Below are 24,485 nucleotides of genomic sequence, written 5' to 3' on the forward strand. Positions count from 1 at the left end.
AGCTCCAAGAGGTGGATGAGGCTCCTGGCCAGGGAGGAGGAAGAAGAGCGCCAGGGCTCACCGGAGAGTGCTAGGGATCGATTGAGAGGTGGTGAAGACAAGTGGTGAGGAGAGAACAGGTGGGGGAGGGCTTAAATAGCCAGGGAGGAGGGTGCCGCGCAGGATGCCGTCGTGGACGCGTGGGCACTCAGGCAAGCTCGAGCAGTTGAGGCGACGGATGAGCGGCAAGGTAGGTCTACGCGAGCAGATGATAGAGTAAAGAGACATGGAAGAAGAAGATGAGGCGAGAACAGAGCCGTTCGGTGCACTGTGCACCCGTGGCCATCGGTTTGACGCAGTTCGGCTACCAACTAGCAGGGGAGGGGGTCCAGAGGGCAAGGAGGAAGGAGGAGGAGTGTGGGCGGCACCGGCAGATGCGCAGACACCACTGGAACGTGGCGGCCCGATGGTACGTGACGCACAGAGCATGGCCGCAACGCACAGAGCGCGCGCACAAGCATGGAACAATGCGGTCACCGCATGGAATGGAGAGAAGAGAGCACGCGGGCCTAGCAAATGTTGTCTAGTGCATTGTCCTTGCTCCCTGGGTACCTCCTGAGGTAATGGATCAACAGAAGGAGCTCTGGATAGATAGGAGGCATCCAAAGAAGTTTGCTATAGAAAATTTGGTCACATCTCTGTGATAGAATGAGAAGGTAGATGAGGTGAACAAGATGTCAATTATGCTTAGGGAAGGAAGGACTACAATCCTGTGAAGTTTGGAAAGGATTGGACCATCATTTAAGATAGTTTCTTTGCAACTGCAAACTTGGCCCAGAAAAGAGAATTGGATGATGCACTCACATGGAGTGATGAATTAAGTTGAAACTTGGCATGTTATGATGATCTAGACATATGAAGATTCTGTAAAAATTTCGTACCATTTGGACTTGCCAAAATAGTACTTCCTTCATAGCGGTCTTCTCTGTCCGGAAACTTGAGATAATTTTGGAGAGAAAATGGCTAAATGGAATAAGCCCAATTTTGGTGGAGGGAAGTTATATGGGTAGAATCATGATCGAGTAAATTTTCAGAATCAATGAAGCAATATAAAATGTACTTGCTTCACAAACTGGAAATAGTGCAAGAAACAAAGATTTGAAGGTGTGCTCACCTAGGTAGTTGGATGGATCTGAAATTTGGTGGATATTAATGATTTTAGCGTATGAAGAACCTTGAAAGTTTTCAACTCATTTGTATATTCCTAGCTAGTACTTCCGTCACAAAGCTTCTCTAATGAAAAAAACTTCAGAAATTTGCCGAGGAGGGTTTAGTAGCCAAATAGAGCTGAATTTTTTCAAGTGGCAAAGATATTGATAGGAAAGAGTGCCCAAAAAGTTTGGGAGCAACCAAGAAAGGATAGGTGGTACTTCCTTTACAAAGTGCCACTTTGGACAGAATTGAAGAATGAATATTGCTGAATTATTTTTCGGCTAGGCAAGGAAAATTTTGGACATATTTGGGGAATATATAATCCAAAGAGTTTATGAGAATTATTTGGGAATTTATGGCAAGGCAGAAATATAAGTTGCTTCACAACCTAGAGAAAACGCGGTTACTCCTTTAATAGAAAAAGAGTATTCCCGAAAAAAATAATTTGGGTTTGAGCTAGAATGAAATTACCTGATCTTGGGAATGATTGGGGAGTGATGAACCCCTTGGGAGCAGAAGAAATGAAGATCTCCCAGGTTTCAAGTCCATAGAACTGCTCCAAAAACAAAATCAGAGCAGAAACCAAATAAATCAAAAGGAAAAAGAAAGGGCCAAAAATCAGGGTGTTACAACTCTACCCCCCTTACGAAAAAAATATCATCCTCGAGATTTGTTTGCTCTGGAAACAAGTATGGATATGACTTAAGGAAACCGTTTCCAACTCGGGTATCCTTTTCCTTTGTATATTATTCCTTCTGAATTTCATATGATCGAATTACCTTGCTCAGGGGTGGTTTGCTTCTCCTTTCTCAAAATTGTGATGAGTCTTTCCTCACATAACAAATCCTTATGTGACGTTGATTCTTTCATATCGTCGGTAGTATCCTGAGAATAAATTTCCTGTGAGCACCAAACCTTTTACTTTCCTCCATCGGGTTGCATGCCTTGTGGGTTGAAACAATGCTGACAATCATAGACATTCCTCTGACGGGATCTGACGGCTCATAGGTGGGACTAATCCTACTGTTATTTATAATGTTTTTATGCAGAATAATGCTTCAGGGACTAATTATAATGCCTTTTCTCTCTTAATATGCAAGGTTTACACAAAGAGGGAGAATGCCAGTAGCTAGAATTCTGGACCTGAAAAAGCTATGTCAGAGATACATATTCTGCACATCTACAAATAAGTTGACAATTTACGGAGAATTATTTTGTAATAAATAAAAAATACTGGAGCAAATAACTACCGGAGGGGGCGGGGGGTCATCGGGTGACCACAAGACACCAGGGCGCGCCAAGCCCCCCAGGCGTGCCCTGGTAGGGTTGTGACTAGCCTAGCTCACCTCCGGTGCCCATCTTCTGGTACTTAAGGTCTTTTGACCTATAAAAAAATAAGGAGAGGACTTTCGGACGGAGCGCTGCCGTCTCGTGGCGGAACTTGGGAAGGAGCACTTTTGCTCTCCGGTGGAGCTATTTCGTCGGGGGAACTTCCCTCCTGGAGGGGGAAATCGAAGCCATCGTCATCACCAACAACCCTCTCATCTTTGGGAGGCCAATATTCATCAACATCTTCAACAACACCATCTCCTCTTAAACCCTAGTTCATCTCTTGTGTTCAATCTTTGTACCGGAACCTTAGATTGGTACCTCTAGGTGACTAGTAGTGTTTATTACATCTTGTAGTTGATTACTATATGGTTTATTTGGTGGAAGATTACATGTTCAGATCCATTATGCTATTTAATACCCCTAGATCTTGAGCATGAATATAATTTGTGAGTAGTTACTTTTTTCTTGAGGGCACGAGAGAAGTCATGTTGCAAGTAATCATGTGAATTTGATATGTGTTCGATATTTTGATGATATGGATGTTGTGATTCCCTTAGTGGTGTCATGTGAACGTCAACTACATGGCACTCCACCATCTTTGGGCCTAAGGGAATCCATTGTGGAGCAGTTATTAGATGATGGGTTGCTAGAGTGACAGAAGTTTAAACCCTAGTTTAAGCGCTAGCTCGTAAGGGACTGATTTGGATCCATATGTTCAATGCTATGGTTAGATTTTATATTAATACTTTTCTCGTAATTGTGGATGCTTGCGAGGGGGTTAATCATAAGTGGGGGTTCGTTCAAGTAATAACAGCACCCAAGCACCGGTCCACCCACATATCAAATCTATAATACCTAAATAGCTCATCCCCACTATCGTATTTCTCTTGACATGTAGCCTATCCACCTCACATGTGGCACATCACCATTATCATCTTTAATTTTTTCCAAAGCATTGCTTTTTCTGATGATTATTTTTTACCACTTCATTTATTTATTTATTCTGAGAAACACCACTTCATTTCCTACCCACACGCCGCTATGTTTTTTGCCAAAGGCCCACTAGGCCTGACCGCACCGCTTCTGCACTTCAGTTTCCTTCCCGATTGATTTCCCCATCAAAGCGCGAATCCCTCCGCTTCCTTCTCCACTTCTGTTTCTTCCCCACAGGATAAATCTTTCTCCAATCCTCGCATGTGCGGCGGCTGGATAGTAATCTCCACGTGAGGGCGCTCCTCCGGATATGAGCACCAGTCCACTCCTCCCGCTATGACTCCCCTTTGATGCCTCTTAGGGCAATGGGACGTGGACCAAGCCATGGTTCCATTGCCGCCCATCCAGAATGTTGACTAGCGCAGCCGAATCATTCTATGCACACGCCATCGCTCTTCTCCGGGCTCTCCTGGTACTGGGGGCCTGAAGTGGACGAGTAGTTCGGGTTCCAGCTGGAGGAGTTATCGACATCATGGTCCGCAAGCCCAACCCAAAGAAATGCCTAAGCATCTCTTCTCCTTGCATGTTGAAATTTATTGTCACTTGTCACTATGGAAAACAATCCTTTAAGGGGCTTGTTCGAGGTATCTTCACATCGACCGAAAGCACAATTAATTTCCCCTCAACCTACTGCACCTACTGAAAATATTGGTTATGAAATTCCTTTGGGTATGATAGAAGAACTGCTAGCTAATCCTTATGCAGTAGACGGAACTGAACATCCAGATATGCATCTGATACATGTGGATGAAATTTGTGGATTATTTAGGCTTGCAAGTTTACGCGGAGATGAAGTTAAGAATAAGGTTTTCCCTTTATCTTTAAAGGTAAAATCATTGTAATGGTTTAGGCTATGCGATGATATTGGATCTTGGAAATGGAATTGATTGAAATTTGAATTTCACCAAAAAAATTATCCTATGCATCTAGTCATCATGATCATAATTATATATATAATTTTTGGCCTCGTGAAGGAGAAAGTATCACCCTATCTTGGGGAAGGCTTAAGTCAATGTTATATTCATGCCCTAACCACGAGCTCTCTAGAGAAATTATCATTCCGAATTTTTATGCTCGACTTTCTCGTGATGATCAATCCATGCTCGTGACTTCTTGTACTGGTTCTTTTATGAAGAAGACTATTGAATTCAGGGGGATCTTTTAGAAATAATTAAATGTAACTCTGAAGATTGGGAACTCGAGAAGGTAAAGAGTCAGGTATTAAGCTTGAGTTTGATTGTGTTAAATCTTTTATGAATACTGATGCTTTTCACAAGTTTAGCACTAAATATGGACTTGACTCTAAGATAGTAGCGTCTTTCTGTGAATCATTTGCTACTCATGTTGATCTCCCTAAGGAGAAGTGGTTTAAATATCATCCCCTATTTAGGAAGAATCTAAAGAACCAGATATAGAAAAAGATGAAACTATCATTTACAATGTTGATCCAGTTGTGCCTACTGCTTATATTAAAAAACCACCTTTACCTATTAGGATAAAGGACATGCTAAGGTATCAACTGTGGTTCGCAAAAGTAATATTAAAGCACCTAAAACTCCTGAGAAAATTAAAGTAGAACCCAGTGTTGTTATGGTTAAATATCTCTTGGTAGAAAATATTGATGGGCATGTTATTTCCTTTTGCGATGAAGCTACTAGAATTTCCAAACCTGATGAAAAAGATAAACATAGACCTGTTGTTGACATGCATGTTGTCTCAGTTAAAATAGGAGATCATTGCTATCATGGCTTATGTGATTTAGGTGCTAGTGTGAGTGCTATTCCTTTTACCTTATACCAAGAAATTACGAATGACATAGCACCCATTGAAATAGAAGACATAGGTGTTACTATTAAACTTGCTAATAGAGACACCATCACACCACTTGGGATTGTTAAAGATGTTGAGGTCTTGTGTGGGAAAATCAAATACCCTACTGATTTTATAGTCCTTGGTTCCCCACAAGATGACTTTTGTCCCATTATTTTTGGTAGAACTTTATTGAACACTATCAATGCTAAGATAGATTGTGAAAAACAAACTACAGTGTTAGTTTTGGTGATGAATCTCATGAATTTAATTCTTCTAAGTTTCATAGACGACCCCGTAATAAAGAATTACCTAGTAAGGATGAAATAATTGGTCTTGCTTCTATTGCCATGCCTCCCACTGATCCACTATAATAATATTTGCTAGACCATGAAAATGACATGCACTTGCGTGAAAGAAATGAAATAGATAAAATATTCTTTGAAGAACAACCTCTTCTTAAACACAATTTCCTATTGAAACTCTAGGAGGTCCTCCTCCACCTAAGGGTGATCATGTGTTTGAATTAAAGCAATTGCCTAACACTTTGAAATATGCTTATCTTGATGAGAAAAAGATATATCCTATTATTATTATTGCAAACCTTTCAGAACATGAAGAAGAGAGATTGTTAAATTTTTTGAGGAATAACCATGCCGCTATTGGATATACTCTTGATGATCTTAAGGGCATTAGTCCCACTTTATGTCAGCACAAGATTAATATGGAACCTGATGCTAAACCCGTTGTTGATCACCAAAAACTATTGAATCCTAAGATGAAGGAAGTGGTAAGAACTGAAATATTTAAACTTCTGGAGGCAGGTATAATTTATCCAATAGCTGATAATTGATGGGTAAGTCATGTTCATTATGTCCCTAAGAAGGGAGGTATTACTGTTGTTTCTAATGATAAAAATGAACTTATCCCACAGAGAATTGTTACTGGCTATAGAATGGTAACTGATTTTAGAAAACTAAATAAAGCTACTAGAAAAGATCATTACCCTTTGAGTTTCATTGATCAAATGCTAGAAATATTATCTAAGCACACACACTTTTTTTCTTGATGGATATTCTGGTTTCTCTCAAATACCAGTTTCACAAGCTGATCGAGAGAAAACTACCTTTACTTGCCCTTTTGGAACTTATGCTTATAGACGTATGCCTTTTGGTTTATGCAATGTACCTGCTACCTTTCAAAGATGTGTGATTGCTATATTCTCTAATTTTTGTGAAAAGATTGTTGAGGTTTTCATGGATGATTTTTCCGTTTACGGAACTTCTTTTGCTGATTGCTTAACCAACCTTGATAGAGTTTTTTAGAGACGTGAACAAACTAATCTTGTGTTGAATTGGGAGAAGTGCCACTTTATGGTTAATGAAGGTATTGTCTTGGGGCATAAAATTTCTATACGAGGTATTGAGGTGGATAAAGCTAAAGTTGATGCCATTGAGAAAATGCCATGTCCTAAAGATATTAAAGGTATCCGTAGTTTCCTTGGTCATGTTGGTTTCTATAGGAGGTTTATTAAAGACTTCTCCAAAATTTCTAGGCCTCTTACTAATCTTTTACAAAAGGATGTTCCATTTGTTTTTTATGATGATTGTGTAGTATCCTTTGAAATACTTACGAAAGCCTTAACTTCTGCACCTATTGTTCAACCACCTGATTGGAACTTGCCTTTTGAAAATATGTGTGATGCTAGTGATTATGTTGTTGGTGTTATTCTAGGAAAAAGAGTTGATAAGAAATTAAATGTTATCCATGCTAGCAGTACTGTAGACAATGCCCAACGAAATTATGCTGCTACTGATAAAGAATTTTTAGCAGTTGTGTTTGCGTGTGACAAATTCAGATCTTATATAGTTGATTCTAAAGTAATTGTTCATACTGATCATGCTGCTATTAAATACCCGATGGAAAATAAAGGTGCTAAACCTAGACTCGTTAGGTGGGTTCTCTTGCTACAAGAATTTGATTTACATATCGTTGATAGGAAAGGAGGTGAGAACCCCGTAGCTGATAACTTGTCTAGGTTGGAAAATATTCTTGATGACCCACTACCTATTGATGATAGCTTTCCTGATGAACAACTAGCCATAATAAATGCTTCTCATGACGCTCCTTGGCATGTTGACTATGCTAATTACATTTTTTCTAAATATATACCACCTAGTTTCACATACCAACAAAAGAAAAAAAATCTTCTATGATTTAAGACATTACTTTTAGGATGACTCACATCTTTATAAAGAAGGAGTAGATGGTATTTTTAGTTGTTGTGTACCTGAGCATGAACAGGAACAAATCCTATGGAAATGTCACTCCAAAGCCTATGGAGGGCATCATGCGGGAGATTGAGCTGCGCACAAGGTATTACAATCTGGTTTTTACTGGACCACTCTTTCCAAGGATGCCCATAAGGTTGTCTTGTCTTGTGATGAATGTCAAAGAATTGGTAATATTGGTAAGCGTGAGGAAATGCCTATGAATTATTCACTTGTTGTTGAACCATTTGATGTCCAGGGTTTTGATTATATGTGACATTTTCCTTCTTCTAATGGGTATACACATATTTTGGTTGTTGTTGATTATGTTACTAAGTGGGTAGAAGCTATTCCAACTAGTAGTGCTGATCACCACACCTCCATTAAAATGCTTAAGGAAGTTATTTTTCCAAGGTTTGGAGTCCCTAGATATTTAATGACTGATGGTGCTTCACACTTTATTCATGCTGATTTCCATAACATGCTTGCTAAATATGGTGTTAACCATAGAGTTGCATCACCCTATCATCCTCAATCTAGTGGTCTAGTTGAACTTAGCAATAGTGAAATAAAACTAATATTACAAAAAACTGTCAATAGATCCCTAAAGAATTGGTCTAAGAAATTGGAAGACGCACTTTGGGCCTATAGAACAACTTATAAAAATCCTATGGGTATGTCTCCTTACAAAATGGTTTATGGAAAAGCTTGTCATTTGCCTCTAGAATTAGACCATAAAGCATATTGGGCAATTCAAGAACTCAACTATGACTTCAAACTTGCCGGTGAAAAGTGGTTATTTGATATTAGCTCATTAGATGAATGGAGAATGCAAGCTTATGAAAATGCCAAACTATTCAAAAAAAGTTAAAAGATGGCATGACAAAAGAATCCAAAAGCAGGAATTCAAAGTTGGAGAATATGTTCTTTTGTACAACTCTCGTTTTAGATTCTTTGCAGGAAAACTTCTTTCCAAATGGGAAGGACCTTATATTATCGAAGAGGTTTATCGCTCGGAGCTATCAAGATTAATAATGTCGAAGGTACTAATATGAAGGTGGTCAATGGACAAAGAATTGAACATTATATCTTAGGTACACCTATTCATGTTGAAACCAATATTATTCAAACCATGACACCGGAGGAACACATAAAAGAAACCTTCTAGAACACTCCAGAATCCTAAAAAAGAGGAGGTACATGATACAGTAAGTAATCAGACTCCAAAAAATCTGCAAAAATATTTTCTGTTAGTTCTGGAATATTAGAAAAATAAGGAAACATAAGATCAGGAAGGCAACCGAGGTGGCCAAGATACACCAGGGCGCGCGAGCCCTCCCTGGTGCACCCTGGTAGGTTGTGGGCCCCTTGGGTACCTTCCCGACTTCGTTTTCCTTCCATATGCTTGTTTCCTAAGATAAAAAATCTTTATATATACCCCCGGACAATTTGACCACTGCATTGTAGAAAAATCGTCTATTCTTGTTTCGCGTTGTTTCTCTGTTAGATATATCAAGCCAGGCATCATGTCTTCTTCCTCCCCAAACAACATAGAAGAAGATGCTTGGTTGATGAAGATTGAAGTGAAAATAGAGGGACCAAAAGAAGCCACCAAGGAGGACATGGGCAAGGAAGTTTCAGGAGATCAAGCTCAATAAGGAGGGCAGGGCATGCTAGAGGAAGAAGAGGAAGAAGAGGATATCCTTCAACCTTACTACAATCATCTCACCCCTACTGAAATTAAAGCCTTGAGGGCCTTCGAAGTGGTTCGTGTTCAGAATAAATTTCTCACCCGTGAATTTTTTTTGTTAGAAGAGCACATCATCGCCCTCCGGAGCATCATTCGTAGATTGGAGTACTTACTAAAGCTGAAGTATGATGCTACTACCTCATCATCATCACCTTCATCATCTTCCCCACCAAAGGAGATTTGAGTACATGGGTATGGGCACTCCCCTTGGCTTGTGCCAAGCTTGGGGGAGATGCCCCGGCATTGTATCACCATAACCTTTATTACCTTTACCTATTTTTAGTTCGATCCTTAGCTATTTCATGGTTTAGTTGAATAAAGGTTTAGTATGACCTATTTTTGAGTACTAGCTGTGTGATCTATCTATCTATGTAATCGAGTGAGAGCTACATAATAAAGTTTAGTTTGAGTTTTTGCTTCTTTACTTTTATGTTGCAATCAAAATAAAAAGAAATAACTAAGAAAAGATCATTTCCTAATCTTATGGTAAGTAATGAAATCACATAAGGAAAAGTATAAGTGGTAAAATTTGTTGAAAGTGAACAAACATAGCATTGGTTAATGATGCAACTCATGAAAGAATTAATAAGGGAAGAGAAGATTCACATGCAAATACACTATCTTGGACATCTTTTATGATTGTGAGCCCCCATTAATTATTATATGCCAAAATTGTTGATGTTGGACAAGAAAGATAACATAATGACTTATGGTTGTTTGTATTCACATAGAAGTTATATTGTCATAGATCGTTCAACATGTGGTGCTTGCCCAATATCTTTGCTAGCCAAAAATCCACACTAAGTAGAGATACTACTTGTGCATCCAAAAACCTTAAACCCAAACTCATGTCTTTAGAGTCCACCATAACTACCTATGGATTGAGTAAGATCCTTCAAGTAAGTTGTCATTGGTGCAATAAGGCAATAAAAATTGCTTCTAAATGTGTTTAATCATTTAGTGTAAGAGAAAATTGAGTGTTGTACGAACTTGTGATGGTAAAGCAATAAAAGTGACAGACTAGATAATGAAGGTTGCTACCATAAGGGGCAATATAACATGACGTTCTTTTGCATTAAGGGATTGTGCATACAAAACCAAAAAGCGCATGACAACCTCTGCTTCCCTCTGCGAAGGGCCTATCTTTTACTTTTATGCAAGAGTCAGAGTATTCTTCTCTATTACTTTTATTTTTCTCTTTGGCAAGCATCATGTGGCGAGGAAAGATCTAGGCACATATATCCAGTTGAATGTGAATGATCATGAGTTATTATTGTTGGCATCACCCTTGAGGTGAATGAGTTGGGAGGCGAAACTATAAGCCCCTATCTTTCTATGTGTCAGTTGAAAATTTTTGCTCATATGTATGCTATGAGTGTTAGCAACCATAGAAGATTAAATGATGGTTGATTATGTGGACTTGCCAAAAGGCTCCAATACGTGATCCTTCCTAAAAATATGATGAATTGCAGTTGCAAAGTTGACTGAGAACATAGTTTGTTGCTTTCCAAAAAAGTTTATGCTTTCTACTTCGATGTTGTGATGAATTGTTACTTGTTCATGAGAAGTTATATGATAAAAGTAATATGAAAAAAGAAGTTCTATGACAATTTTTTGCTGTTATAATAATCAGCTTGATGCTACTATGCATGTATTTTGTTTTTATCGACACCTCTCTCTCTCTCTCTAAACATGTGGACATGATTTTCGATATCGGTTTTCGCTGGAGGACAAGCGAGGTCTAAGCTTGGGGGAGTTGATACGTCCATTTTGCATCATGTTTTCATACTGTTATTTATAATGTTTTTATGCATAATAATGCTTTAGGGAGTAATTCTAATGTCTTTTCTCTCTTAATATGCAAGGTTTACACAAAGAGGGAGAACGCCGACAGCTGGAATTATGAACCAGAAAAAGCTATGTCAGAGATACCTATTCTGCATATCTGCAAATAAGTTGAAATTTTACGGAGAATTATTTTGGAATAAATAAAAAATACTGGAACAAATAACTACCAGAGGAGGGCCACCTAGTGACCACAAGACACGAGGGTGTGCCAGGCCCCCCATGCGCGCCCTGGTAGGTTGTGGCCAGCCCAGCCCACCTCTGGTGCCCATCTTCTGGTACTAAATGTCTTTTATCCTATAAAAAATAAGGAGAGGACTTTCGGGATGGAGCGCCGCCGTCTCAAGGCGAAACTTGGGCAGGAGCACTTTTTCCCTCCGGTGGAGCGATTCCGCCGAGGGAACTTCCCTCTCAGAGGGGAAATCGAAGCCATCATCATCACCAACAGCCCTCTCATATTTGGAAGGCCAATCTTCATCAACAGCATCATCTCATCTCAAACCCTAGTTCATCTCTTGTGTTCACTCTTTGTACCGGAACCTCATATTGGTACTTGTGGCCGGGTAACTAGTAGTGTTCATTACATATTGTAGTCGATAACTATATGGTTTAGTTGGTGGAATATTATATGTTCAGATCCACTATGCTATTTAGTACCCCCTTTGATCTTGAGCATGAATATCATTCGTGAGTAGTTACTTTTGTTCTTGAGGGCACGGGAGAAGTCATGTTGCAAGTAATCATGTGAATTTGATATGTGTTCGATATTTTGATGATATGAATGTTGTGATTCCCTTAGTGGTGTCATATTGAACGTCGACTACATGGCACTTCACCATCTTTGGGCCTAAGGGAATGCATTGTGGAGTAGTTATTAGATGATGGGTTGCTAGAGTGACAGAAGCTTAAACCCTATTTTATGCGCTACTTCGTAAGGGACTGATTTGGATCCATATGTTCAATGCTATGGTTAGATTTTATCTTAATACTTTTCTCATAGTTGCGGATGCTTGTGAGGGGGTTAATCATAAGTGGGAGGTTTGTTCAAGTAAGAACAACACCCAAGCACTCGTCCACCCACATATCAAATTATCAAAGTAGCGAATGCGAATCAAACCAACATGATGAAAGTGACTAGATGAAATTACCGTGTACGCTCAAGAAGGCTTTGCTTATTATAAGAGACCGTTTTGGCCTGTCCTTTGCCACAAAAGGATTGGGCTACCTTGCTGCACTTTATTTACCGTTACCATTACTTGCTCATTACGGATTATTCTGCTACCAAACTATGTGTTACCTACAATTTCAGTGCTTGCAGAAATTACCTTGCTGAAAACCGCTTGTCATTTCCTTCTGCTCCTCATTGGGTTCGGCACTCTTACTTATCGAAAGGACTACGATTGATCCCATATACTTGTGGGTCATCAGCCTCTGAGTGTATGTCCATGTTGATCCATATAGAATCATGTCCTGCATCTGGCTTGGATATACGAACCCTAATGGTCGTGCAAGAATCTTCATTCCTTTGTTGCCATTTTTACTCCTTGATTGTGATTACTTTCTTCGTCAGACTCCCTTGCTTAAATAGCTTGGTCACAGATGTCTTTGATCCTTCTTGCAACCATAGATGTTCTTGGGTCATTCCTCATGCATATACAACGGGCTTGTAATTGTACAAAGCTCGTTATTGTAGCCACTCATGCAATATGGTGACAAGAGTTCATGATATCGCCTTGTCAGATGCGGGAATACTGACTTTGGTAACCATGGTCAAGACTGTTGATTCTGCGTTGTATGCTTCACAATTTGTCTATCCTTGCATCACATGAGATGTATCTCTGCTTATCTTCCTTAGTCATGACTCATGAGGTTGTTGGATCCTTACCTTCCTTAGGTAGATCCGCTTGATCATAGTTGAATCCTCGTGTGAGTGACCTACCTGATTTCTGATGCATGTTCACCATATATAAAGAAGTATATGTAGCCGAAGACTTGATTCTTGCAGATGACATGTGTCTTGACGGATCTGTGCTTCTGACAAAAGGTTGTGAATATACTTCCAACTTACTATGCAATATCCTGTAGCAATACTGAATACAACGTGTAGTTCCATACTAAAGAAAACTAGGTATTTATGTCAGAAGCTATTCGAGTAGCTTGCTGAAGAAGGTTGGATACCTTACTATTGAAGATTTTACCGTGGTGGTGTGCTAGAGAAGGCTGGGTTCCGTACTTGAGAAGCTTCTCCTCTGGTTGCATATGGAGGAAGATTAATTTCTTATGTCAGAAGCTTTTACCAAGGTATCTTGTTGTGGAAGACTGGGTATCTTGGACCGAAATCTGTCCACATATCATACTGAGGAAAATTGAGGAGTCTTGTACCTAAGCTTCTCCCGGTAGCATGCGGAGGAAGATTGAGTTTGTCATATCCAAAGCTTCATACTGTGATATGCAGACTAAATGCCATATACACACCCATAATGTTTTGCAGCGAGTCCCTTGCATGTGAAGAAATGTTTGACTGTCTTCCTTGCTGAATACTGAACTCATAGCACATTCTATCTTTCTTCCGAAGTATAACAGATTTCAAGTTTCCTTCATAGCTGAATCAGACTGTATATGAATCATTCCTTTGACTGGAAACATATCATTTGCCTTGGAGCTGACTTGTCTTCCTGCGGGTTGGATCATTACTGCTATGAAGATTGCAGACTTGATGCCGATAATTGATCCAGAATACCATTTGTATGCCGGGCAGATATTCCCAATGCAATGCAGTTAACTGAGAATGCCATACTGTTTAGCTGAGCTTCCAAATATTTTAAATCCGTGCTTCTTCGAGACCAGTGTCAGTTGATGAGCAACTTTCATAAGGGGAAATAAGGTAACACCGAGGGCCCAAAGAAAAAAGAAGCAAAATAAAGAACTCAACTAAACAAAAGCACACGAAAAGGCATTCAAATTACGCACGAGAAATGCCACATAATACTGCTATCCACAACAATATGCAAGTCTACTTAAGCACACAAATCTCGCGGAAACTCTGGTACTACAATCTAACATGTTATGACGGCGTGCATGAGGACGAATCAAAGTGTGGAGGGGATTGTTGTAAACAAAGGCTACCCCAAATGCTGGCTTAGCAAGGTAACAACCTTGACTAGCTTGGAGGTGGCGACGTACTTGGTAACCATGTATCAGGACACGAATGTCACGGCCACATCACCGTCAAGTGGACGGAAGGGATTCGTACTCATCCAAGGAAGGATAGCGGTGGAAAGCTGAGTCTGTTGGCATTGCCCTTTCCTAATAACTAACATCATTAAGGGTTGCCAACACGACAAGATGAAAGGTACGATCCGGGATAGAAGCATGTCTACCACCGAAACAATAGGCGGGGATGAAGAAATTAAACTGGTGCAATACCTGGGCACCATCCTGCAAACGGTGTCCGAACACTTGGCATCACTCCGCTGGGATAGAGATGACGCCAAACACAGAAGGACAGATAAAAAGGAAACTTGATGGATGTAGAGGCTGAGGTGTAGTGGATCTGAAATGATACCACCTACACTCACAATATAAACCATTAGCAAGAAAATAATAAGTCTATATGCATGCTATGCAATAAACAAATACAGCAACCAAATGTAGAAAACAAGCCAGACTCTATACTACCCGTTTCTACCGCTCGCGCTGACTAGGGCATCCTACAGCTAGACCTGCTCTGATACCCAGTCCTATGGCACCCCAGAGCAGAGGAACTGGAACACCCCGTATTCCATCCCAGAGATCAAGTCTTCTGGAATACGACACTGCCTGGCATAGAACAAATCAACTCTTATTACAAAGGATAAGGGTACAAATGTCTGATGTTACAAAGATCACATCAGCATGGCGACACTACGCCTGCTAAGGTAGCTCTATTCTAGCAGCAGAACAACTCGTAGCAGCGGAATACTTCTAGCAGCGGAATACTTCTAGCAGCGGAACTACGACGACGGTGATGAACTCCACTCTGCAGGGACTTTGGCTGGGACACGGTGTAGCTAGTACGCTCGGTATCCTCAACAAGCAATCAATAACGACATCACCTGTAAACTGGCATGACATGCCAGGTGAGTACTTTGAATGTACTCGCAAGCTCACAACAACCAAAAACATCAAGGCAAGAAAATAACTTAGCATTAACATGTTAAGTTATTAACAACTATTATGATGTGGAAACAATTACTAAGCATGATATGGCAAGGCTAGAATTAATCCTAAATCAATATCCTGAGTCACATGAACCCTCTCACTCTTGGCTATCTGGCCAAGCAACATATCATATCGATCACCTCATGATCAAAACAACCTCGTGATCACTGCGTGATCACACCACAAGCTGAATGATCATCCTCAAGATCATCCAACATCATCATCGGCATCCTGCCAAACCATTACTGCTCACATATAAAAATAAGTCATCTAATAAGTCAGTCTGTCATCGTGAGTGTTGATAGAATGGTGTGACCTAGTATGAACTGTGTCCATGACTGAGGACGCGGCTATCAATAGTTTATACACTCTGCAAAGGTTTGTACACTGTACCCACACCATAGAACCCATGGCCTCGTGTCCCATTCGGGTGGACCAACGGTGTTTCAAAAAAACCAATCTATTGCATGACACTCTCCCGGCCACACCAACAAACTCCCCTTTGGGCTATGTCATGGGTGGCCCCATATGCCACTCTAGACATCTTCCACCTTTGTGGCTAGCCACCGTTGTGGAAAAACCAAAACGGTCCCAAACGGGAACAACCCGGGTACAACACAACTTGGGCACACAAGGTTATTGCCGCCTACTGGGCCAGGGTAGCGCGAGCATATAACCTTACCTAGTTGGAGGCACTGGCGGGAGGCATGACAATAGACCAAATAAGGGCCTCCCCATAAAGGCAAATGTGGCTGCACTGGTGAGCTGATTCGGTGGCACCTGACGAACGAAATGACGGAATTTATCCCCAAGATATATCTATGAAAGAACTGATACGCCAACATCATATATCAACCTGAAATCCAAGTAATAGCAATATCCACCGAATAATATAGCTATAGCATCATTATAACTCCATAGGTAAAACATTAAAGGTAGTCATGTTGAATCTAAAGCTAATGGTACTACTGATCCAATGGCTCTATCAAGATTGTTAACTAAAGATCAATATGATAGCATCAAATCCAAATAATACTCCAATGCATAATATCCGAACATGATCACGATGAAAATTATAACCATTATTCCTAATAATCCAATAGTGACATGGCATCCACAATCTGCAAAGCATTAGTCCTAGAAATCCAAGCATCATCGTGGAAATAGCAAGATCAATATTATCCCAAAATAATGCCATGAATAAATCATTTCTAAATAATGCAATATTAAGCGAATTAATTAAATAAATCCATGCCATTTCATTGCCATCATGCAAATGCAGGGTGTGGCTTGCCTTGCTCCAAGGAAGTGTTGGAATGATCCTAGTCTTCACAACACACATTAAAACACTCTGGAAAACATTTTGGCAACCAACTATAAACACCACACAAAACATTTTCTACTGTCCAGAAATTCTAGATAAAAAACCGGAACTTTACCAGAAAATAAAGGGGTTCACAAGAAAAATAATGCAAAAAGAATCGTTCAATTGTACTTGTAGTTTAGGAGGTATTCATTGTCAAAGTTGTGGTCAAATCTAGATTAAAATGCATTTAAATGATTTCGGGAAAATCCAGGGGGTGACGTCGAAGGCGTAAATTGGGTCTACACTTTCATTTGAAAACGATTTGGAGGGGGGTGAGAGGCTGACGAGTGGGGTCGTCGTGTCAAATTTAAAGAGAGAAAGAGGGGGCAGAGGACCGCGGGCTCACCAGCGATGGAACAGCGGCGAGGAGGCCATGACGGAGCTGGGAGACGCCGGGGATGGATCAACATCTCCACGACGAAGCTACCCGCACCTGTACCCGTAGCTCGTCGGGTGGTGGTCGGACGATGCTGCGCCCTGTGTCTCCGGCGGCAGCATGCTACGGGTGCCGGCGAACTCGATGATTCCGGTGAGTGCTTGGGCACCAGAGGGGTTGGGCACGGTTGCAGGAGCTCTAGGAGGTGGACAGTGGTGGCCACTTGGGCGGAGGGGCACCGGAGAGGGCTGGCCGAGGTGAAGGTCGAACGGTAGGGCTCCTGGCTGAAGAGGAGGAAGAAGAGCGCCAGGGCTCACTTGATAGTGCTAGGGATCAATTGACAGGTGGTGAAGATGAGTGGTGAGAAGAGGAGAGGCAGGGGAGGGCATAAATAGTCGGGGAGGAGGATGTCGCGCAGATGTCGCCGCGGATGTGTGGGCACTCAGGCGAGCTCGAGCGGTTGAGGCGACGGGTGAGCGGCAGGGTAGGTCCACCAGAGCAGTGGATGGAGCCAAGAGATGAGGAAGAACAAGACGAGGTGAGAACAGAGCGGTCAGCGCACTATGCACCTGTGGCCGTTGGTTTGGCGTGGTCCGACGACCAACTAGCCAGGGGAGGGGGTCCAGAGGGCAAGGTGGAAGCGGGAGGAGGGTGGACGGCACCAGCACACACACGAACTCCATTGGAATGCGGTAGCCCGACGCTACCTGACATGCAGAGCGCGGCCACAGTGCGTAGAGCGCGTGAACATGCATGGAAACAACGCGATCACCGTGTGGCATGGCGAGAAGAGAGCACGATGGCCTGGTGTTGTCTAGTGCATTCTCCTTTCTCCCTAGGTACCTCCTGAGGTGATGGACCAACATAAGGAGCTCTGGATAGATAGGAGGCATCCAGAGAAGTTTTCTGTAGCAAATTTGGTCACATCTCTGTGACAAAATGAGAAGGGTGATGATGTGAACAAGATGTCAATGATGCTTAGGGTAGGAAGGACTACAGTCCTATGAAGTTTGGAGAGGATTGACCACCATTTAACATAGTTGTTTTGCAACTGCAAATTTGGCTCAGAAAAGAGAATTGGATGATGCACTCACATGGAGTGTTGAATTTAGCTAAAACTTGGCATGTCATGATAATCTGGACATATGAAGATGCTGTAAAAATTTCATACCATTTGGACTTGCCAAAATAGTACTTCCTTCATAGTGGTCTCTTTGTCCAGAAACTTGAGATAATTTTGGAGAGAAAATGGCTAAATGAAATAAGCTCAAATTTGGTGGAGAGAAGTTATATGGGTAGAAGCATGATCTAGTAAAGTTGCAGAATCAATGAAGCAATGTAAAATGTATGTACTTCACAAACTGAAAATATTGCCAGAAACAATGATTTGAAGGTGTTCTTACCTAGATAGGTGGATGGAGCTGGAATTTGGTGGAGAGTAATGATTTGAGATATGAAGGACCTTGCAAAATTTCTACTCATTTGGATATGCCTACCTAGTACTTCCCTCACATATGACAGAAACTTTGGAAATTTGCTGAGGAAGATTCACTAGCCAAATAGAGCTGAATTTTGTCAAGTGGCAAATATATGGATAGGAAAGAGTGCCCAAAAAGTTTGGGAGCAATCAAGAAAGGATAGGTGGTACTTCCTTTACAAAGTGCCACTTTGAACAGAATTGAAGAATTAATATTGCTGAATTATTTTTTGGCTAGGAAAGGAAAAGTTTGGACATATTTGGGGAATATATAATCCAAAGAATTTATGAGAATTATTTGGGAATTCACAACCTATAGCAAAAAGGGTTATTCCTTTAATAGAAAAAGGAATATTCCCAGAAAAATAATTTGGGTTTGAGCTAGAATGGAAATGACATGATCTTGGGAATAATTGGAGAATGATGAATCCCTTGGGAGCAGAACAAATGAAGATCTCCCAGGTTTCAAGTCCATAGAACTGATCCAAAAAGAAAATCAGAGCAGAAACCAAATAAATCAAAAGGAAAAATAAAGGGCCAAAAATTGGGGTGTTACATCAAATCCCAGAGGTTTTGACCACCCTGTTGCGATAAAATCCTTTGTTCTTGTTTGGAACTATTTCTTTGGCAGATTTAGAGCAATATATCTTCGCAAGAATCAGACGGGGAGAGTTGTGTCTCCCACCACATGGTGGATCCAAGAGCATACGATGAAGTTGATCCCTATGGGTGGTCGACAGATGAAGAAATAGAAGTCGGCCTGAAAAGAGTGGACTCCATGGAGGAGGATTAAGAAGTCACTTCTCTGCCCCAACCTGGTGACATGCATGTGGAATTCAAGAAATCAAGCCTGCCGAATTTGGTCAAACCTCCCAATACCAAATTTATCTCTTACAATAACTTGAAAAAGAGTGTTGCTTCTTCATCTGCAGTCAGGATGCACCCATGGGTGGACGATGCTTTAACTGTCACAGGAAATCTCTACAAGGAAATTATGGATCTTAGGGAGCAAACTAATAAGCTCGAAGAAGAAAATCGCATTCTTAGAGGCATCATTGCCAAGAATATTGCACCACCACCTCTGAAGAAGGAGACTTGAGTACACGGCTATGGGAACTCCCCTTGTCTCGTGCCAAACTTGGGGGAGGTGCCCCGGTATCGTATCACCATCACATCTTTATCATTGTCGTTTCTCCTAGTTCAATCCTGTTGGTTAAATCATGATCTAGTAGAATAAAAGTTTTAGTATGATCTAATCGTTAAGTTTTTGCTTCGTGATCTATGTAATCAAGTATGAGATTAATATAATAAAGATTAGTTTTGAGTTGAGTGCTTTGCTTTCTTATATTGATCTTAGAGGAAAAGAAGAAGAAGAATAAAGAAAATAGGAGATTATATAATAATCTCATGGAGAGTGATGACTTCACATATAAGAAGTACTCCCTCCGTCCCGAAGTTCATGTCGTGGGCGCAGTATAATGTACATTTTGCATAAAACACCTCACAATTTTAAAACAGTAGCAAGTACATCCTTCATCCTTTTGCTTCCTCCCTCCGCCGCCCGCGTGTCGCCAGGGGCCAGGGGCCAGTGCCGCGGGATTCCGCCGTCGTGCTGGAGATTCCTGCACTTGCGGCCCACCTGCAAACACGCACCGCCGCCCACCCACCACCAACTGCCCGCCAATTCCGCCACCCAACGCCGCGACCACCAAGTGAGCTGGTCCTTGATCTGCCGCGACCACCAGCGTGATAACGCCACCCACCTGCGTGACCACCCATTGCAGCGCCGCCCACCTCGAGCTTCACCTTCGCCAACCTCTGCGGTTCGGCCGTGATACTTCCTGGTGCCCCATCTTTGCTGCTGGGAGACTCTGATCACCGGCCCCGTCTCTGCTGCTGGGAGACTCCGATCTTTGGCCCCCGTCTCTACTGCTGAGAGACTCTGATCACCGGCCCAGTCTCTCCTTCCCCTCCGGCTCCTTCCTCGTCAGTTGTGCTGCTGAGGTAGTCTTTCCCCGCTGGCTCCTTCCTCGCCGCTGATGCCTACTACTGCTACTGCCCCCCGATGCCTAATGTTGTTGCTGCTTCGACCAAGCGAACTCTGCTGCTGCTTCGAATTGTCCTACTTCAACAAAAATTCAGTGGAATTGCCTAGCCTCTGCTGCTGCTGCTAGGTAGGTAGTCCTGCAAAATTGGTAATGTTAGTTTGAAACATTCAATCATGAAGAATTAGTTAATTTTGGAAATATTCAATCATATTAATTATGGAAACATTAGATCAGGAAATGAGATTTTGTTCATTTTGGAAATATTCAATCATGTTAATTATGGAAACATTAGATCAGGAAATGGATTTTGTTAGTTTTGGAAACAATTCAACCATGTTAACTTCAGAAACATTCAATCAGACAAGATTTTGGCAACTGGAATTATTACAACATGGATTATGGACTCTCTCACATGATCATCATCTATATTCAGGTTCTAAAAATATTCAATCAGACAGTTTTGAGCCACTAACTGAAAATGTAGGTTGTAAAAATGTATAGTTTCTGAATATGTTCAGGTTTGGACTTGTGGTTGTACTTTGCAATTTAAATATGTTCAGGTTGTAAAAATGGGACAGTAGTATAACATCAAGCAAAACTCTTGCAAATTTTCAGTTTCGACAATATCAAAGCATATAGTAGTTTTGACAGTAATTTTGATAATTCAAGCAAATTAATTGAACCTATCTATGCTTGACATGGAAAGATCTGCTTGGGGGAGACCCATGCTCATGGAAACATTTCTGCAAGCATCTTCAAGTTAGTAGGAACCTCTCCTACTGTCATGATTTAAAAAAACAATGAGGCATTGCAAAATTTAGTTAGCATATTGAAGTTCAGTTAACAACTTCAGTTCAGTTAACTAGTTTAGTTAGTTTACAAACTAATGATTTGAACCTTGCACAATATGCATAATTCAGTAGATGCATGATCTGTTGATAATCTGCTGATAAAGTAAATGCAAATTATGACTGCTATTCTATAGATGCATAATTCAGTAAATGCAAATTGGTAGAACCAGTTGAATTAATGTTAGAAAGTCTTGAGATGATGAACTTGTTGTCAATTGACATGATGAACTTGCTGTTAAGAAAAGCATTGATGTGATGTTACAAAAATTGTAGTATGAAAAGCAACCAAGAACAAATTAGTCCAATAACAGTCCTTTTTTGTGTATATATTCTTGCTATGGTACCATGGTATACTCATCTTTTTTTGTTGATAGCAAGAGTATGGATTTGAACATGATGCCTCAAGAGGAAGAGGATGAAGGTATTAATTTGAATTGGATCCCTGGAGAGGAAGAACCTCAAGAGGTAGAGAATGGAGCTATGGATTTGAACTTGATGCCTCAAGAGGAGGAAGATGAAGCTATGAATTGGATGCCTCAAGAAGATGAAGAGGAAGAGGATGAAGGTCAAGAGGAAGAGGATGAAGTTATGAATTGGATACTTCAAGAAGATGAACAAGCTCAAGGAGATGAAGAAGATCAAGAAGATGTAGCGGGTAAACAAAAAAGAAGAGAATTGCCAGATAATGAGAGGCATGGTGGTTACTTCGCCTTGCTAGTAATCGAGCTCAGAGATGGATCTGTTCAACTAGATGACAAGCTGCTAGTCTCAACCAATGTGAACATACATGTACGATCTGTTGAAAGAATCTGGGTAGACGCCAAAAAGCAAATTGCTGAGGGCCAATAAGTAGATGTCTCAAACAAGAAGAAAAGAAGAGCTGGCCGAAAGAGAAAAGAGTTGGATCTTGCAAGGACCTCAACAATCCCACTGAATATAAGAAGGATAATTCAATCTTTGGCATGGTGTCTGGGTGTGGCCCAATCGACCCTACATAAGAGGTTCCAGTTGAATGAGCTCAACCGCATCACAAGCACTATGAAGCCTCACCTCAAGCTAGAGAACATGATTGTGAGATTGAAATTTTGCATGTCCATGCTCGATGACAATTGGATCTCAACTTCCCAGGCTATGTTCAAGCCAATGACCAATATTGTGCACATAGATGAAAAGTGGTTTGACATGACAAGAGTGAAGAATAGTTACTATGTACTTCCAAGAGAACCTGAACCCAAGCGCACCGTGTCAAACACTAACAGCATTGGGAATGTAATGTTCCCAACTGTTGTGGCCAGGCCTTGATATAACAATGAGGGGGGGCTAACATTCGACAGAAAGATCGACATTTGGGCATTCATCCAAGAGGCTGAAGCGGTACGAACAAGTCAGAACAGAGCAAAGGGAACAAAAATGCTGAAATCATTGAAAGTAACGAGGCCTGCGTGCAAAGATTATCTCATCAATAAGGTTATCCCATCAATTCAAGATAAGTGGCTTGACGATGATGAGGGAGTAACAATATTCATCCAACGGGATAACGCAAAGCCTCATGTCCTTTAGAATGATGTAGCCTTTTGAGAAGTTGTGGGTCAAACTGATCTAGACATCCGATTGCTACAACAACCACCAAATAGCCATGAGTTCAATTGTTTAGTCCTCTACTTCCATAACTCTCTCCTGTCTCTAACCGACTGCAGGTCACCTACAAACATCCAAGAACTGGTACAAGGAGTGGAAGAGGAATTCAAGAACTATGATTCCCACAAGTTGTAAAAAGCTTTATCACATTGCAAGCGGTTATGTTTGAAGTTATGAAAGACAAATGAGGAAATCAACATAAGATACCACACTTGCACAAGGATCATATTCAAAATGCTGGCAGGGAAATAATCAGTGTATATTGTGACAGTCGGGTAGTTGTCGATACCAGGGCCATTATAGAAGAAATGGAAATTGCAATAGGAAAAGAAAAGGGAAGGGAAGAAGTAGCTATAGAAGGGAAAATAAAGAAAGGTAAAGGGAAGGGAAGAAGTGGCAATAGTAGGGAAAAGAAAGAAAAGTAAAGGGAAGGGAAGTGTATGTCTTATGAATGTCATGTGTATGTCACATGTATTGGATTTTTGTAATTATTTGAATATGATGGATTTTTTTGGAATTATTTAAATTTATCTAAATTATTTGTATTTATTTGGTTTATTTCAATTTATTTGGATTTATTTGAATTATTTAAATTTATTTGAATTAGTTGGAATTATTTGAATTTGTTTGAATTTATGGGCAAATAGTCCAATATGGTAAGTAGGGCAAATAGTCTAATATGCTAAAATGTTTAGTGAACAAAATTCTATAAACAATATTCATTATTTCTGTATAAGATTCTTTGCAAAATGTTCAGTGAACAAAATTTTCTGAAAAATGTTTAGAGAATGTTCAGTAAACAAATGAATTCAATGAACAAAATTCCGTGAACAAACATGGAGTTATTTTCTGGAGCATTCACTACTAGATTATGATAAGATCTACTTTATAAATATTCTGAATCCAAGATGTTACTCATTCATGAGCAGGGAATATTTGATTATTTGCTTGGTGCTGGTCTTGTCAAATGCATCGGAGTTTGTATCTCTGGACTAGTACTAACAATCATCAGGATGCAAACTTAACTGATTTAACTCTCCACTTGATGTTTTCAGTTTCTAATGGACTAGGACTGGAATTGAGAAGATGAATGATAGCAGGGCAGGAATGGAGAAGATGAATGAATTGAGTGGGAGCTTCATGGAATTTTTAAATGCAAACAAGCACTAAAACTGAGTTGGATATTGACATAGTACAACTGAGTTGATCCAGACTCAAATATGAGTTTTTAAATGCAAAATATGGATGAACATCGGTGATTACCACTACACTACACCCAATTGTATATGTAAACCTAAATAAAGTGGGGGACGACATGTATATTGACATAGTACATTAC

The sequence above is a fragment of the Triticum dicoccoides genome, chromosome 3B (genome assembly GCF_002162155.2).
Source record: "Triticum dicoccoides isolate Atlit2015 ecotype Zavitan chromosome 3B, WEW_v2.0, whole genome shotgun sequence".
Lineage (NCBI taxonomy): Eukaryota > Viridiplantae > Streptophyta > Magnoliopsida > Poales > Poaceae > Triticum > Triticum dicoccoides.